Genomic DNA, 18,854 nt, shown 5'->3' with positions numbered 1-18,854 from the left:
TTCTATAACTGAAGACTGTCATATTGTACCATAATGTATCATATTGTATCATACTGCATTATTATATTATATTTCTACTGGATTGGAGTTTCAAGTAAATTCTGTAGATGATGGTGAGTGCTTTCTTCTGTGAAACTCAAACTTGACACTCAAAGAAATTTCCTTTCAGTCTTAGCTATTGGGAAATTCAGAGGAAATCAGTACTCAAATGTTTTAATTTACTCAAATGTTTAGGTCACATTAGATGCCCTCAGTCTAACAAACATTCCTCTGGTCTTTTAGAGAATCTCTGAGCTGTGCTAAAGTTTTTTGTCCTTATTTTATAGCATATGTACCTTTAAGATTCCTTTAAATTCTTTCAGAAGTAGGTCTATAAACACTAAATATATTTCTTTTTAACCATCACATGTCAATCAAGACCTATCCATGTGAAAGGCTTCCAAAGATTATTTTAGAAAATAAGCAAAGATAAATACTAGAAATACACAAAAGCATGCACCTGCTAGAAAGTGGAAGATTCTATTGATTATTTCCTGTCAACTCTGCTCCTCTGATTTGGGAACAATGACTGAGTTATTAATACATTACGTCTGAAGCATTAATATCCTAGGAATTATTTCAGTAGTAGGAAAAATATGTGTACACGTCATCCATCCATTCTTACATTTTTTGGAGGGATTTTTACTCAATGCCTAACATAGGCCAGGCATGGTTCAAGCTGGGAATGTATCAGAAAAAAGGCAGAAATATTTGTACCTTCTTTTTTATATACAAATAAGGAACATATGTTGTGCTAGAGAGAACAATAAAGCAGGGGAGGTGGATAGGAAATGTCAACTTGGGAGGAGTGTTAAGAATTTCAGGAAGGCCCATTTAGAAAGTAATATTAGAGTAAGAATGGAAGACAATGGAGTGAATCATGGATATCTAGCTGGAAAGCAACTCTGCAGATAGTTCAGTAAGTGTAAACACATGAGGTTTGAGAAAGGCTGGCTTGTCTGAGAAAAATATGGTACAGAGGCTTCTGTACCTGGGGCAGTGTGTGCAAGAGAAAGAGGAGATAAGGTTAGGAGAGGTCAGGGAGTGATGTCACACAGAATGCTGTAAGGCCACTGTAAGGACTTGAGTTTTATACATTGTGGTATAAAGTGCAGAGGACCCAGGTTTTGAATCAAGAGAGTCAGCTGAGTCAATCATTAGCTGTGTGATTCATGAGGAAGAAATGTTATAGAGAAAGTACTTGAGCAAGCAGCCCAGGACAGGAGGTGGTGGTAGGAGAGTGGGGTATCTGATTAGTGATTTTGGAAATGGTATATTTTCTGGCATCTACAAAGTGAAAGTGCAGGGAGTGAACCAGGAAGTGTGTGGCTTTGGTGAGGATGTAACACTGCTGGTCTGGGTCATCTCTGTGGACAGTGAAATCACCTAAAATGACGGGAAGGTCTAGAGAACTGTCCAGTAGGTATTACTAAGAAACTGGGAGATGTTAGTAATGAGAAAGAGAAGATGATGGTGTAGCTGAATGGCAGAAGTCACAAAAGAGGAGGAGATTTCCAGAAATACATGGCAGAAATAATTTATAAGTGGAACTGGGGATTAAAGATGCTGACCTTATCTCTTAACGCAGTGAACTTATGTGGTATATACATATTCCATTTGTGAGGGCTAAAGGGCAGAAGTAAATTAATGGTGAAGGGAACGGTATGAGAAGAAACAAAAATACAGGTGAGTCTGCTGATCATGGAGTTGGTGTCCCAGAAGACAGAGAGGAAGTATTTGAGAAAGAATCCATGGAATAAGTGAATTCTTATAAAGCTAGAGTAATTACAGATCATTGGGATAACTCTTACCAGGCACTGGAAAAACAGCTGTGAATAAGGCAGGAAACAGGGAAGCAATGAGACAACAGGAAAAGGTCTTAGAACAAATACTATTGGAGATAAAGCTTGAAAGGAAGACAAGTAAGATGTAGATATGGTAGAGCTGAATAGCTCACCATAAAGAGCAAAAGTTCTCAATCAGGGGTGCATTTGAAAATGTCTGGAGACATTTTTAGTTGTTACAAAAGAGGTACAGGTGCTACTGGCATCTAGAGGGTAGAGGCCAGGAAGGCTGCTGAATATCCTACAATGCACAGGACAGTCCTCAAAACAAAGAGTTAGCCAGTTAAAATGTCCACAGGGACACGACTAGAAATTGTGAGGCAGAGGGAACAGCATATGCAAAGGCATGGCAATCAGAAAATAGCATATGCAAAAGAAATGGCACACTCAGGAAAAAGCACCGTTTGGTTCAGCTGAAGCACAGGATATCAGCAGGGTTGCAGGAGATAAAGCTGGAAAGGAGGCTAGGGTCACACTGTATGCAAGCTAAGGAACTAGGATCTAATTTAGAGAACAAATAGGAGACATTGAAGGTCCCTGAACAAAGAAATAGCACTACATTACTGAGTTGGGAAGCGTTACATTAACTGGAGCCTTATCAATAATTTGTCTTTTCAGTTTACAAGCACTTTTTAAGCATGGCTTTAAATACTTATTAATGCTTCATTTATGTCTCATCTCTTTACCAAAACAGCAAGGCTAGATGATACAAATCATGTTCTACAGTTGACCAGGAATATAGAGGACTAGCCTGAAATTCAGACTTTAAAACTACAACCAATTTTAACAGTCTTGTCTCACATACTTTTCAGCTATCCAAAACAGAGAAAATATGGAAAAATTCCAATGCCTATTTAGATATCCTGAAGAACAATTAAATGGCAAGCAGCACGTGGGAAAGAATAGAAAAAGGGGGAAAAAAGGCTTATATTAACATATGGAGTTTCTAAATACTTTCTGAAAAACTGAGTGCAAACTGTTTTTTACTGGATTTGGAAATATTCACTAAAATTAAAATGTGGGTCATTAAAGTTCTTCAATCATTTTAACCCCTCCTCCTCAAAAGGAAATCACTAACAGCTTAAGCTTCTCAATCTTTTTTCTTTTTTTAAATTATCTGTAAATCTGTTTGCCTCGCTTCAATCAGTTACTTTGTGTAATGATGGTAAAATATAAAAGCCTGAATATAACCAAGGCAAATGAATTCCTGTTTCTAAGAAGAAAATCTTAACTTGATTCAGGCTGCCTTTTCTGTTCCGCTTCCTGAAACAAATTCACCAAGGCAATATATGCCCCCAAATGAATTAGATCCTTTCTGACAGGTAAAGAATTTAATCCTCTGGCAGGCATTCTGTTCAGAATGATAACCACAATGTCCAAGTGTCTTTTATTCTTTCTCCAGTGTACCAAATGGAGTCCTAGTGACGTAAAAGAGCTAATACTATTTCAATGGTACTCCATTTATACTGTGGGAAAGCTTATTCACTAATGTTTCAGTGAACATTAATCAGAGAGAAAAGCCCAATTCTCCAAATCACATGTATAGAGCAAGGTAGACACAACCCAAATGGGAGGAACCTTCCACATGAGGAAGGAGAGTTCCTTTTCCAGTGCTTTTAACAAGTTTAGAGAAAAATGTTTCCATATTCACAGACCAGATTCTGAGGGCCAGGAGTACCCAGGCAAACTGAATAAAGTATAAGAAAAGTTACCAAGGTGCAAATAAATTGGTATAATCTATTAATACATAATGAATTCAGCGAAAATGAGATAAGGGAAATAGAACAATACTATTAAGTATATTTTAACAGATAGTTACATTTTATTTTCCTTCTTTAAAAAAAAACCACTTTAATAGACATACCTTTGTAGACATTAGTTTTCATCAGAGAAACTTTAGAAAACTCACATTATTTTCCATCTATTACCAGATACAATGAAGTCACGCTTTTATTTCATGCATTAAAAAGCACATTTTTAATATTCTGTAGTTAGCCTCATAGTTTCCTTTGACAAGTAAAGATTTTGTTGCTGCTATGATGATTTATTTATTTATTTTATTATTAAGTGTTTTTATTAATTTTTTAATTTATTGAAATATCACTCATACATAAACATACATAAGCAATAAGTATATAATAGTTGTGAACTTACAAAATAAACATATATAATATCAAACAAACATACATAACATCTCACCCTACCACCAATAACTTGCATTCCTTTTAAACCATTTAATTAATAATTAAAGAGTATTGTCAAAATATTACTACTAAACACAGTATTTTCCCCCAACCAATTCTATTATTATCTGTATATCATTTATATATGAACATACATAAACAATTACGTCTATAGTAAAAGTTGTGAACTCACAAAGCAAACATGCATAACAGCATACAGGGGTCCCATACATCAACCCTCCACCAACACCTTGCATTGCCATGAAACATTTGTTACAAATTCTGAAAGAATACTGTCAAAATCTTACTACTAATCATAGTCCTTATCTTATATTTGCAGTGTTTTTCTCCCAACCCACCCTATTATTATTTTTTAAATATATATTTTTTATGACAGAGGTTGTAAACTTACTGTAAACTTATAAAATAATCATGTAAACTTATAAAATAATCATGCATATATGCAGAATTCCCAAACACCCCTCCATCAACACACCACAATGTGGTGTGTCAGTTGCTACAGATAAAATAATATCATCTGATTATTACAAAGTCCACAGTATACATTTGGCTCACATTTTCCATACTGCCTCAGTATCAACACAGTACATCTTTCGCATAGATGCAAGATTATATTATTACTACTAACCCCAGTCCATAGGTCACTCCAGTTGTATTTTTCCCATGCTTCTCCACATTCCCAATACCCTGCAGTAGTGATATACATTTGTTCTAGCTAACAAAGGACACTCTTGCATCTGTACCATCAACCACAATTCTCATCCACCTCTTGGTTTACTGTGCTATCCAGTTCCTAAATTATTCTCTAGCATTCTATCAATTGGCATTTACATAACTAGACTACCATTTTCAGTCACATCCCTATTTACAAACCTAGCTGTTACTCACTGTGTGTTACCATCCACTCTATACATTTCCACAATTTTACAGTAAAGCTAGTGAAAACTTTTACATACATTAAACATCAGTAGTCCATTCAGTCCTTCTCTTATCTCCTTTAAGAATCCACCACCTACCACCAGGTCTTGAAGATATTTTCCTACATTTTCTTCTATAAGTTTTATGGTTCTTTTATTTTTAGGTTTTTTTAATCCATTTTGAGTTAATTTTTGGATAAGGTGTGAGATACGGTTCCTCCTTCCTTCTCTCAGCTATGGATGTCCCATTCTTTCAGCACCTTTTGTTGCAGGGACTGTTCTGCCCAAGCTGTGTGACTTTGACAGGCTAGTCAGAAATCCCTTGACCATACCTATGAGGGTCTGTTTCTGAACCATAAATTTGGTCTGTTGTATCTGTCTTTAGGCCAGTACCATGCTGTTTTTACCACTATAGGTAGGTATTATGATTTAAAGTCTGGAGATGCGGGTTCACTTTTTCCTTTTTATGATGTTTCTGGCTATTCAGGACTCCTTACCCTTCCAAATAAATTTAATGATCGTGCTTTCAATTTTTTCTTTAATGCTGGTAGAATTTTTATTGGGATTGCATTAAATCTGTATATCAATTTGAGTAGAACTGACATCTTAATGATATTTAGTCTTCCAATCCATGAGCATGGAATGTTCTTCCAGTTTTTTAGGCTTTTTTTGATTTCTTTTAACATTGAGTTGCAGTTTTCTGAATACAAGTGCCTTACATCATTGGTTAAGTTTATTCCTGACTATTTGGGTTTTACCTGTCATATTTTATTTTCACCACTCTTTTGACACTCTTAGTTACTTTTATTGATATAATCTTCATTTCTAGACTCTCTTCCAGGCCCTTCTATCCTGTCTTTTCTTTTCAGGCTCTAGCACACCCTTTAGTATTTCCTGAAAATCTGTTCTCTTGCTTAGAAATTCTCTCAGTTTCTGTTTATCTGTGAATATTCTTATTTCACCCTCATTTTTCAAAGACAGTCTTGCTGTGGATATAAGATTCTTGGCTGAAAGTTTTTCTCTTGTAGTATCTTAAATATATCAGACCACTGTCTTCTTGCTTCCAAGGTTTCTGGTGAGAAATCAGCACTTAAGCTTACTGAATATCCCTTATGTTATGCATTGCTTTTCTCTTGCTGTTCTCAGAATTCTCTTTGCCTTTGGCCTTTGACATTCTGATGAGTATGTGTTTTTTTAGTTGGTCTATTTGGATTTTTTCTGATGGAAGTACGTTGTGTTTCTTGGACAGGGATATCTATGTCCTTCAATAGGGTTGGGAAATTTTCTACCATTATTTCTTTAAATATTCCTTCTGCCCCTTTTCCCTTCTCTTCTCCTTCTGGGACACCCATGACGTGTATATTTGCACGCCTTTTGCTGTCATTTAGTTCCCTGAGACCTTGTTCAATTTTTTCCATTTTTTTCTTCATCTGCTCTTTTGTATGTTCACCTTCAGAGGCCATTTCTTCAAGCTCACCAATCATTTCTTCCACCTCCTCAAATCTGCTATTATATGATTCCAATGTTTTTTTTAATTTCATTGATTGCACCTTTCATTCCCATAATATCTGCTATTCTTCTATGTATGCTTTTAAATTCTTCTTTATGCTTATCCAATGTCTTCTTAATATCCTTAATCTCTTTAGCCATCTCATTGAATTTATTAGGGAGATTTGTTTGAACATCTATGATTAGCTGTCTCAGTCCTTTATGTCATCTGGAGGCTTATCTTGTTCCTTTAACTGGGCCATAGCTTCCTGTTTCTTGGTGTGGATTGTAATTTTTTGTTGGTGTCTTTGCATCTGGCTTACTAGAGTATTTATTCTGCGTGCAGTTTTTCTCTTTAGTTTAGGGCTCCCTATCCTTTCTCCCCTGCTGGCTGTGCAGTAGGAGCCAAGCATGTAGTTGGTGTGGTAGGCTGTGGAGGCTCAAGCTGCCCTCATTGCGCCAGGGACCAATGAAGCTTCTTCCAACTTTCTCCTTTGCCAGGGTAGGGACAGAGTCAAAGCTATGTGGAATAATCCACATGCAGGCCTAGACTGTAGTTGCCCAGAGAGACTGATGAAGCTTCACAACCCTTTCTCCCTTACCTGGGGAAGGGATAGAGCTGCAGGTGTGGGCAGCAATCTATGCAGTGCGGGTCCAAGATGACAGCAGTTGCCCTGGTAGACTTCTCATTTTCAGTCTATTCCAGCCAAAGTTACCTGCAGTTTCCTGTACAGGCTGGTGCAGGGTTCCTCAGGTTCCTCCATGCCAGAGGCAGGGCTGAAGCATAGGCTAGGGCTGCAGGCTGATCTGCGTGAAAGAAACTGATTCCTGTTGACACTGAGAGTGTCAGTCAGCCCGGCTCTCCCTCAGGCTGGGGCTGGAGTCAGAATGGAGGCTACTGGCCTCTTTCTGACTTGGGTTGGTTCACACACTAGCTCTTCCCAGTGTTATATCTTAGCCAGCTGTGTCTACCAATCAGTAGCTGAAACCGGCAGCCAACCGTCTCCTCCTCCCGTTTCTGGAAATTTAACTTCCAATTCCAGCCGCAGAATAGCTCCTGGGGCGGCTTGTGCTGCCAGCGTAGAATAAGCACTTGGCCTCCATAGCTGACCGGTAATTTACTGAAAAGGCTAGCACAGGTCCCTGCAGCTATCTCCCTGCTGGAGGTGGCACTGGGGCCTAGGCTAGAGCTGCAGTCTGACCTGGATGGAAAGAAGCCAGTCCCCACCAGCACTGGAATCCTCAGTCCACCCACTTCCCCTAGTGCCAGGTACAGAGTTAAGATGGTGGCTCCCAGCTTCTTTCTGACTTGGACACGCTCAAACTTCAGTTATTCTCAGGATTACAAGGTAGCCCACTGAATTTACTCATCAGTAGCTGAAATTGGTGCCCAACCGTCTCTTCCTCCCCTGTTTCGGGGAAGTGGAGCTTTCAGTTCCAGCTGTGGGAAAGCTCCCGAGGCAGCTTGTGTCTCCAGTGGAGGATGGGCACCGGTCTCTGTGGCGTGGAGTACTCTACTTATGAGTCTTCTCTGCAGATGGGCAGTCTTCTCCTTCCATTCCCTCCAGGATGTTGCAGGATGCCGTTCTGGCCTCCTAGAGCCCCCAAACAGGTGCTTCAGCTATCTCCAGAGAGCTCTGGGTGTTTGCTAACTGCTCTGTAGCAGGAGCTGTGTCTAGGAGCTCCTTAGTCTGCCACCATCTTGCTGGTTCGCCTATGATGATTCATTGTTACCTAACTGGGAAGTTTGTCATCTTTTTCTAATATTTCAGGGGCTGAGGGTCACATATAATAGTGTGCTTCATGTCTTCAAATATTAATTAAGCAATCTCTGTCAGTGGGGTCATTCCTCTACTTATGTATGCTTTCAATGTCAAAAAGAATACAGTAATAATCAGATGGCTTTTTAGTTTTATCTTTTCACAAATCATAATGGAATGACACTGTATACTTATTAAGCTCTAGGCACGGTACTGGGTACTTTGGACCTGTTGTCTCATTTACTTCTTACCCTGCAAGGTAGGAATTATTATCATTACCATTTTTATAGATGAGGAGTTTGAAGCTTAGGCTAAATACCTTCCCCATGGCCACACATGGTCAGTGGTAGAACTGAGATTGGAACCTGGATCCAATGGCCTTCAGATCCTGCATTATAAGCCATAACACACCCTCTTCCTTTGCAATTGCCTTGCTTGCACTTATCTTCCTTCATTCACTTATTCAGATAGCATTGGGCATCACCATAGGACAGGGCCTGGAGCTAAAACAGTGAATAGGGCAGACAGTGTTAATTTCCTCAAGAGCAGATACTTTCCTCAAGGAAAGACAAGTAACCAAGAATAAGAGAGTAGCTGCCATTACACTGGGGACTAGGGTAGTCTTGTAAAAATCAAAAAGAAATTTCATTTGGGAACTGAAAGATATGTAAAAGTCAGCCAGGTGAAAGGAAGTGGGGGAAATAAGAACACCTGTGGCAAAGGAAATAACATGTAAGCACAAGGTGGCAGTAGTACAGAGAAAGAGATGGGGATTGGAGAGCTAAGGCTGGAGCACTGGGTAGGGGCTAGAAAAGGAAGGGCCTTTTATGCCATTATAAGGAGCAAGGAATTCTTCCTGCTGGAAATAAGGAGCCATTATTATTTTAAGCAAGGGTGTCATAAGGTCAAATCTCTAGTTCAGGTGTTAGGAGTCCAGGTGGGAGAATGAAATGGAAAAGGAGACTGGTAACTATGAGACACCAGTCAAGAGATGTCACTATAAAGTAAGGAAGAGGTCACAGTGGTCTAAACCTGAATAGCTGCAATGGGGATACACAGCAGTTGATGGTTCAAAAGATTTTCAGGAGGTGAAGTCAAGGAGATTTAGGAACTGACTGGATGTGTGGAGTGAGACAGAGAGGATCAAGAATAAGTCTTGGGTTTTTTCCTTGACAACTAGAGGGATGGCATTGCAACCCACTGAGAGAGTGAGTAAATAAACGAAAAAGAAGGTTCTGAAGTAAAGATAACTTGCTCTGTTTTGGAGATGCTGAGTTTGAAATATGTGTTGGTTAAAGAAATGGAGAAATCAGCAAGCAGTTAGATCTTATAAGAGATCTGGAATAAGAGCTATAAATGTGGGAGTTGGTGGTATAACTAATGTAACTGACATAAGCCATAGAAGCAGACAAGTCAATGTAGTGCTCAAGGAGAGTGTTTAGCAGAAAAAGTAAAGAGGGTTGAGGACAAAATCCTGAGCTTTACCTATATCTCAGGATTAAAGAGAGGATGAGGAGCCCACAGAAGGTTCTAAAAAGGATGAAATAGAAACTAGAAAGAAAACCAGATTTCATAGAAGTCAAAGAAAGTCAGGGTTTGCAAGAAGGCAAAGTAGTAGGTATTAGATGATCCAAGAGGTCAATTAGGAATCAGAAGGAAAGAAGGTTGTGGTTAGGAGTTCTGGGAGATGGAACTAGATGTATACATGGTACAAGGTACCTGAAATGAAATGGGTTTCACAGACTACTGAGAGAACCATTAATGGAATGGGATAGCTAAAGATTAAAATCATTTGAGAGAAAGAGATCATAGACAAGAAATAGCACAATAGGAGTTATACAGATTCCTACCTCTACCACAAAAATAACTTATCTGGAAAAAATGTTTGGAATTAACTCAGTGGTAAATGTGGAATCAGATTGAACATTTAGAACAATCATGGGAATGCCAGAGGAAAAGAGTTCAACTTTAATAAATGTCTGATCTAGTGATCAGTTCCTATTTTTCAGCCCTACAAAGGTCTGTCTGAGAAATCCCTGAGGGACTGGCATGGTCCTGTCAAAAATTAGGTCCTTTGGGCAGCAGTGGCTTCTATTCTCCAACCAGCATCCCCTGGTATATAAAGAGCCAGTGTACTTTTTTATTCCGTTGGTTATTTTTGTATGTGTGGTAAGTGTTTCTTGGTCTGGCAGATCCCAGAAGGTCCAGTGCATACATTAGTCTTCATTTCAGGTCTCTGGGCAGCAGTGGAGTCAGGCCTCCCACCAACACCTATGAGGATATAGAGAGCCAGGGCATCATTTTCAAATTTTATTTTATGTGTGGCTCTTTCCTGGTCTGGTAGATCCCTAAGGTACCAGTGCTGATACTGGCCTTGGTTCCAGGCCTCTGGGCAGTGGTAGCTTCTGGCCTTATATTAGCATCTACAGGGATGTGAGGAAACACTCTTTTTTGGAGTTGGTTTTATTTCCTTCTGTTGGTGTTTTTAGGTCTGGCAGATCCTTGAGGAAGCATGTACTAGTCCTCTTGAAATATGGGTTCTGGGCTTGCACCAGTGGAGATAGTGGGCATCCTTGTCTTGTTCTGGATTGCAACAGGAAACCTTTCAGTCTTTCACCACTGAGTACAATGTTATCTATGGGTTTTTCATATGTGGTCTTTATCTTGTTGAGAAAATTTTCTTCAATTCCTATCTTTTGTAGTAATTTTATCAAGACAGGATGCTGTATTTAGTCAAATGCCTTTTCTGTATCAATCGATAGGATCATGTGACTTTGATTTATTAATGTGGTGTATTATGCTGATTGATTTTCCTGTGTTGAAACACCTTTGCCTGGTATAAAACCCACTTGTAGATAGCATATAAATGGCTCATATTTCTTATCCATTCCACCAGTCTGTGTGTTTTGACTGGGGAGTTTAATCCATTAACATTCAATGTTATTACCATAAAGGCAGTTCTTATTTCACTCATTTTGACCTTTGAGTTTTATCTTTCATATTTTATTTTCACTACTCTTTTTACTTCTTTAGATACTTTTACTGAGGTAATCTTCACTTCTAGACTCTTCCAAGACTCTCTCTCCTGTCTTTTCTTTTGAGGCTGTAGTACTCAGTTTAATATTTCCTGCAAAGCTGGTCTCTTGGTTACAATTACTCTCAGTTTCTGTTTATCTTTGAATATTCTAAACACACCCTCATTTTTGAAAGACAATCTTGCTGGATATAAGATTCCTGGGTGGCAATTTTTCTCTTGTAGCATTTTAAATATATCATCACCATTGCCTTATTTCCTTCATGGCTTATGATATGAAATGGGCACTTAATCTTATTGGTGTCCCTTGTATGTAATGCATTGCTTTTCTCTTGCTGCTCTCAGAATTTTCTTTGTTTTTGGCATTTGATATTCTGATAAATATGTGTTTCAGAGTTGCTCTATGTGGATTTATTCAGATGGGAATATGTTGTGCTTTTAGGACATGGATATCTATGTCTTTAAATAGGGTTGGGAACTTTTCTACATTATTTCTTCAAATATTCCTTCCGTCCTTTTTTCCTTCTCTTCTCTTTCTGGGATACCCATGACATGTATGTTTGCATGTTTCTTACTGTCATTTTGTTCACAGAGACTCTGTTCAATTTTTTCCATTCTTCATCTGTTCTTTTGTATGTTCACTTTAAGAGGCCATCTCTTCAAGCTCATTGATCCTTTCTTCTGCCTCTTCAAATTTGCTGTTATATGCCTCCAGTGCATTTTTTATTTTATTGATTGTGCCTTTCATTCCTATAAGATCTGTTATTTTCCATGTATGCTTTCAAATTATTCTTATTTAATAAGTCTGAATTCATTTTCACCACATGGTATTATACACTGTCATCTGCTGAAACAGATTTTTATTTTATTTCTCTCTCTCCTGCCCCCAGGTGCCTGCTTTCTGTGTTCATTCGCTGTGTGTTTTTCTGTGACTGCTTCTATTCTTATCAGCGGCACTGGGAATCTGTGTTTCTTTTTGTTGCATCATCTTGTTGTGTCAGCTCTCTGTGTGTGCAGTGCTATTCTTGGGCAGGCTGCACTTTCTTTCCCGCCGGGTGGCTCTCCTTACGGGGTGCACTCCTTGCGCGTGGGGTTCCCCTACGAGGGGGACACCACTGCGAGGCAGGGCACTCCTTGCGCGCATCAGCACTGCGCATGGGCCAGCTCTACACGTGTCAAGGAGGCCCGGGGTTTGAATTGCGGACCTACCATGTGGTAGGCGGACACCCTATCCATTGGGCCAAGTCGGCTTCCCTGAAACAGATTTTTAAAAATTTATTTTGACTTGCTTCTCTTTTAAAAAAAGAAATTACTTGTTTATTGTAGTTTTTTTGTAAATACATAAAATCACAAAAAATGTTACATTAAAAAACATAAGAGGTTCCCATATACCCCACACCCCACTCCTCATCAATAAACTCTTTCATAATTGTGGCACATTCATTGCATTTGATGAATACATTTTGGAGCACTGCTGCACTGCGTGGATAATAGTTGACATTGTAGTTTACACTCTCCTCCAGTCCATTCAGTGGGTTATGGCAGGAATATATAATGTCCAGCATGAAACAGATTTCTTTTTAACAGATCTTAGACACTGTGAGTTTTGTATAAACTGGTGAATAATAAGTAAGTTCCTTTCTTTTTACTTATAAGCCTCAACTTCAGAATATAGAATATAGGCCAAAGAAAGTACAATTGGTCACTCACATAGAACAGTATTGTTTGTATAATTTGAAGTTTTCTGAATGATTGGGTTTAGGCCTGATATTACTGTAAAAAGATTACTTAATGAACACACTATATGGAAATTGCACAAAATGTTACTAATATTAATCTTTAACTGCTTAAACAGCACTGCACTACTAACTGCTATTCGAAATAAAAAACCCCTAGAAGATGGCATGTGTAAATGATCACCCCACCTAGTGTAAATACAGATCCCAAGAGAAACTTTGGCTTTAAGAAAGAGTCACAAACATTTAAAACTTAATTGTCAATGACATACTTAGTTGTCATTTTAAGTATACAGTAGGGGAAGAGTGTGCTTTAATTAAATATACATCATACCAGCAATGCTGGCAAGGTTGAAAGTTACTCCTGATGTTGAAAACTACAAAAAAACTAGTTTGTACATGACAAGACAATGAGAGAAGAAAAGGAATCCCTTTGAAACAAAATAAAACAAAACAAAAATTTCACAGTGGTTTGTTTCTACAGTATGCATTTTATGATAATAACACAGATTCAGAGCACCCTAGGGCTCTCTTTATATCCTAAAGAAAATAAGCATTTATACTATCCATTAGTTGGACTGAATTAAAAAAAAAAGATCAACAGTACACTTACCCCTTAGGTTAAATTGTCCTGGAGTGTACAGTTTTAACACCATCATGAAGTTTGCAATAGAAACAGATTTAAAAAAAACAAAATACTATTCTTGGGAATAGAAAAGTCTTTCATTTGCTATTATAACCAGCAAACGCCATTCATTACGTCAAAACTGGAAGGGGGTGGAGCCCCACAAACACAGATCTATTTGAGCAAGGTGACCAGTACACATTAGTTTTAAAAATAAGGTTTATATACTATGTGTTACAAGTCCCAACTAGGCAGTGTCAAAATGACATTTTTTTTTTGCTTGCTTTGTGATCATACCCTTTAGTAGTATTTCAGGTCTAGTAGCATTTGGCTACTTTTACTCTGCAGGCTTTAAAATCTGAAAAGAACAAATTAGTGTTTCATCCACACTCATCATGGCACTTGCATTGTCAAACTCTCCACAATAACTGGGTGCAGAAAACAGAGTGACAACTGACTCTTGGCAAAAAACTCATAGCCATCTTCAACCACATGATGGGTTCTACATATAAGATCCAAATCATACTTGTGGAGAAATTTTGGAACCACTTCTGCACCAGATGTGAAGGACACTCCTATGTCATTTTCACCCCAGCCTAAGACATCTTTATTGGGGTCAGACCACAAAAGATCACAAAGAAGACTTTGATCCGTTATATCAGTTGGTCACATAATTTGGTGAATCTGCTCCACAGACTGAAGATCTGATGACAAACTTCCATGACAGCAGAGTATTTTCTCATCCACAATGCCTGATATTGGTAAAGAGTTCAAGCCACTATGAAAGTTTTGCATAGTTTAATGTTGTATCTTCTTTTACATTCATAAAATCCAGAAATTCTATTGATGCTGGCACATTCATGGTTTCCTTGGAGAAAAAAATTCTTGGGATATATGATTTTGTAGGTCAGTAAGAGGCAGATAGTCTCCAATGACTGCTTCCCTCTGTCCAAACAGTCCCCGAGAAATAGGTAGTTGCTTTCTCGTGAAACTCCACTGTACTCAAAAAGTCAAAGCAAACCATAGTATTGCCCATGGATATCACCACATATTTTGAGTGGTGCCTCAAGTTCTAGTAGGATAGGCTGACTGAGAAAGTCTCACAACACTTTAAGCACCGTCTTCTGATTTCATTCTCCTGTGGCTGGACATTTTAACCACACTTGGACCCTTTCACTTCCAGAATACTGTTGGATGACGCTGTTGATGCTGAGCTTATCTTTATCTGCCATCGCCTTCCCACCACTGATTCTTCTGCAGCTGCGCCACTGCTGGCTCATGCCCAGGACTCACATCCCCTTCCCCATGCCACGAGCACAGAGGTGGTGGCGGCAGCAGTTGTGGTGGGTTCCCCCTGGCCGTCCTGCTCCCTGCTTCCTCCTTCTCTCCTTGCTGGAACCACAATTCAAATTCTTCTTTATGCCCTCTCAATGTCTTCATAATATCCTTAGTTTCTTTAGCCATCTCGTTGAATTTATTCAGATTTGTTTGAACATCTATGATTAGCTGTCTCAACTCCTTTATGTCATCTGGAGGCTTACCTTGTTCCTTTGACTGGGCCAAATCTTCCTGTCTCTTGGTAAGGATTGTAATTTGTGTTGCCATCTTGGCATCTGGCTTACTAGATGTATATATTCTGGGTGTAGTTTCTCTTTTTACTTTAGGGTTTTCTTGCCCTTTCTGCCTCACTGGTTGTGTAGTAGAAGCTGAAGATGTGATTGGTACTGTAAGCTGTGTAGGTTGAAGTTGCTTGCATTGCCCAGGGAACCAAAGAAGCTTTTCCCACCTTTCTCCTCTGCCACGGTAGGGACAGAGCTTGTGTAGCAATCCAAGAAATGCAGGCCAAGACTGTTTGCCCAGAGAGACTTATGAAACTTCATATCCCTTCCTCCCCTGCCTAGTGTGGGGATAGAGCTGTAGGTGTGGGCTACAATGTATGCCATGTGGGTCCAAAATAACCACAGTGCCCAGGTAGGCTGATGCAGCACCAGTTGCCCTCCTCCCTTTCCAGATGTGGGGATGGACCCTCCACATTGGCATTGTGAAATGCTAATTTCACATTATAAAACCTTATCTCACGCCTATAGAAAATGAACTGAAAATGGATCAAAGATCTAAACATAAGACCTGAAATCATAAAACTCTTCATTACTAGGAAATTTGTCAATGAATTCTTAGATGTGACCTTAAAAGCATGAATAAGAAAAGATGGAAAAATTGGATTTCAGTAAAATTTTTAAAAAAAATTGTGCAAAGGACATTATCAAGAAAGTGAAAATAAATCTTTCAGAATGGTAGAAAATAGCTGTAAAACATATATTGAAGAAACTTAATATGCAGGATAGGGAAACAGATGTGGCTCAACCAACTGGGTTCCTGTCTACCATATAGGAGGCCCAGGTTTCGATGCCCAGGGCCTCCTGGTGAGAGCAAGCTGGCCTACGCAGAGAGCTGACCCACATGGGAATGTGCCCCTGCGCAGGAGAGTCACCCTGCATGGGAATGTCGTCTTGCGTAGGAAAAGCCACCTCGCAGCACCAGGAGTGCTGGCTGACGTGGACAACTGGCACAGCAAGATGACACAATAAGAGACACAGTGGAGAGAAAATAAGATTTAGCAGGACAGGGGATCTAAGGTGGTGCAAGAGAGTAATTGCCTCTCTCCCAAACCGGAAAGTCTCAGAATCGGTTCCCGGAGCCACTTAAATGAGAATACAAGCAGACACAGAAGGACACACAGAGAACAGATAATTGGGAGCTGGGGGGAGGGGGGGGGCGGACAGGTGTGTGGGGAGGAGAAATAAATAAAAATAAATCTTGAAAATAAAATATGCAGGATATACATAGAATCTTCACAATGCAAACAGAGAAAGACAACCTCATTAAAAACTGGGCAAAGGATGGAACAGATCTAAAGAAGATATACAAATGGCCATAAGCAAATGAAAAGAGGCTTAACATTATTAGCATTATTGCATTAAATGCAAATCAAAACCACAATGAGATACCACTTCACACCCACAAGGATGGCTATTATTTAAAAAATGGAAATAAGGGAAAGAATGTAGAGAGATTGGACCTCTAGTGCACTGGTGGTGGGAATGTAAAATGGTGCTTCCATGATGTAAAACAATATGGTGGCTCCTCAAAAAGTTAAATATAGAATTACCACATGATCTGGTAAGTGTACTCCAAATTACATACTCATAGAAAGTGAAAAAAAGATCTAAAATGGTTACTTGTACACTGTAGCTGTTTGATAAGTTATGAAATCCAAAAATAGAAATTGGATTATGTTTGTAAACTGGTCTGTACCTGGATATGATTAAATTATGATTAGGGCTTTGATTGGGTCATGTCAGTAGGGCCCTGAGTCCCTGCCCCTGGGTGAGTGGGGACTCATAGATAAAAGGTATGGCAAAGGACAGAGTTGGAGCTTTTTGATGTTGGAGGTTTGATGCTGCAATCTTGTGGAGCCTGGAAAGTGAATACACAGGAGAAGAACACAGAGGAATAGAGATAGCTCCTCAGACATGGCAGAAACGCTGGGGGAAGGGAGAAAGCCATTCGCCTGATAGTCTGCAGCTGACCTTGTGGAGAGGGGCAAAGCCTAGAGAGTTTCATAGTCTACAGCTGACCTTGTGGAGAAAACAGAGGACCTGAGCCCAGAGACAAATGAACCCAGGGAAGAGAGGAACCCAGGAAGCCTAAAGACTGGCAGACATCGGCAGCCATCTTGCTCCAACATGTGGCAAAAGACTTTGGTAAGGGAAGTAACTTATGCTGCATGGCTTGGTAACTGCAAGCTCCTACCCCAAATAAATACCCGATATATAAACCAAATGATTTCTGGTATTTTGCATCAGCATCTCTTTGTCTGACTAGTACATACACCAATGTTCACAACATTATTCACAACAGTCCAAAGGTGGAAACAATTTAAGTGCCCATCAACATATGACTAGATAAACAAAATGTAATACATATCCTTAATAGAATATTATTACACTATAAGAAAGAATGAAATGCTGAGACATGTAGCAACATGGATGAGCTTGAAGACAATAATGCTCAGTGAAATAAGCAGGGCACCTAAGGACAAATATTGAATGAAGTCACTTATGTGAGAAATTTAGAATTAGCTGATTTGGAAAGACAGAGCTGTGATTAGAGATTCCCAGAGAATGAAGGGTGGGTGATAGCAAGAACAGTGGTTAATTGTGTGAGAAGTAGAGGTGATTGGAAGGAGATATTAGGGGGACTGCTGACATACTAGTAAGTCTAGAACCTAGGTGATGATTACAATGAATGAGTATGTTCACACTATGATGGTTCATCAAGCTTATGATTTGTACATTTTTCTTCATGTAAAGGTTTACTTAAATAAAATAGGTTACCAAAACAAATGATTACAAAAGCAAAATTTTAAAAAAGTATTTAGGAAAATTACCTATGGAGAATATTATTTATTTGGTTGATTACAATTAGATCACTAAACAATAATCAGTGATACCAGTGAACTCTGGAGGCAAATAAAGAACAATTTTCAAGCTTGTTTAGTCATAAAAACGCGACGAGGGAATTTTCCCATTCTTCCTCTGGTTGCTTTAGTATTCTTCCTTCTTTAACTCCCCCTAAATTCCACGCCAAATCTAGCACTGATCCTCCCCGGTTTTCATTCACATAGCATCTCTCCTGTGCATCTCCTCATAGCTTAGATGACAGTTCACAATGACACCTTTTCTTGTTTATTTTCTCTCTTTTCTTGAACCTGCAAACTCTACAAGAGTAAAGACTGCCAGTTTTTGTTCATACAGGCACATAAATGCTTAATAAATGTTTGCTGACTGAATGAACAAAGTGGAAGAATCATTTTGGTAGCAGACTGTGAAACTAATTTTTTTAGTTTGAAAAACTAAAAAAAAGTTTACTTTGAAACTTGGTGATTTCAAACCAAGGGTCATAACCCATTTATGGATCATGATGTTAAATTCATCATTTTGCAATAAAATAGAAAAAAAGTGACAATTACTTAGTATGGGTAAACACTGCTATGTAAAAATGTTTGTGTATATATCTATAAACATACATTATATACATATATTTGTTACCCAAAATATTATCTTAGAATATTTTAAAATACTTTCTAAGAAACTTTCAAAACCAATCCATTTGGCTGCATAATGCTTTCCCCATTTTTATAAATG

General features: G+C 38.8%; 1 protein-coding gene and 1 pseudogene across 3 annotated transcripts in view; both read right to left on the bottom strand.

Moving 5' to 3' along the window:
* Window positions 1–18,854, bottom strand: part of ITFG1 (integrin alpha FG-GAP repeat containing 1) — a 268,529-nt gene that overhangs the window by 195,513 nt on the left and 54,162 nt on the right. The gene's annotated exons all lie outside the window — the stretch shown is intronic.
* Window positions 13,985–15,060, bottom strand: LOC105745984 (serine/threonine-protein phosphatase PP1-gamma catalytic subunit B-like; annotated as a pseudogene).

This window comes from Dasypus novemcinctus, chromosome 18, assembly GCF_030445035.2.
Source record: "Dasypus novemcinctus isolate mDasNov1 chromosome 18, mDasNov1.1.hap2, whole genome shotgun sequence".
Classification (NCBI taxonomy): domain Eukaryota; kingdom Metazoa; phylum Chordata; class Mammalia; order Cingulata; family Dasypodidae; genus Dasypus; species Dasypus novemcinctus.
This window is presented reverse-complemented; position numbering and strand designations above follow the sequence as displayed.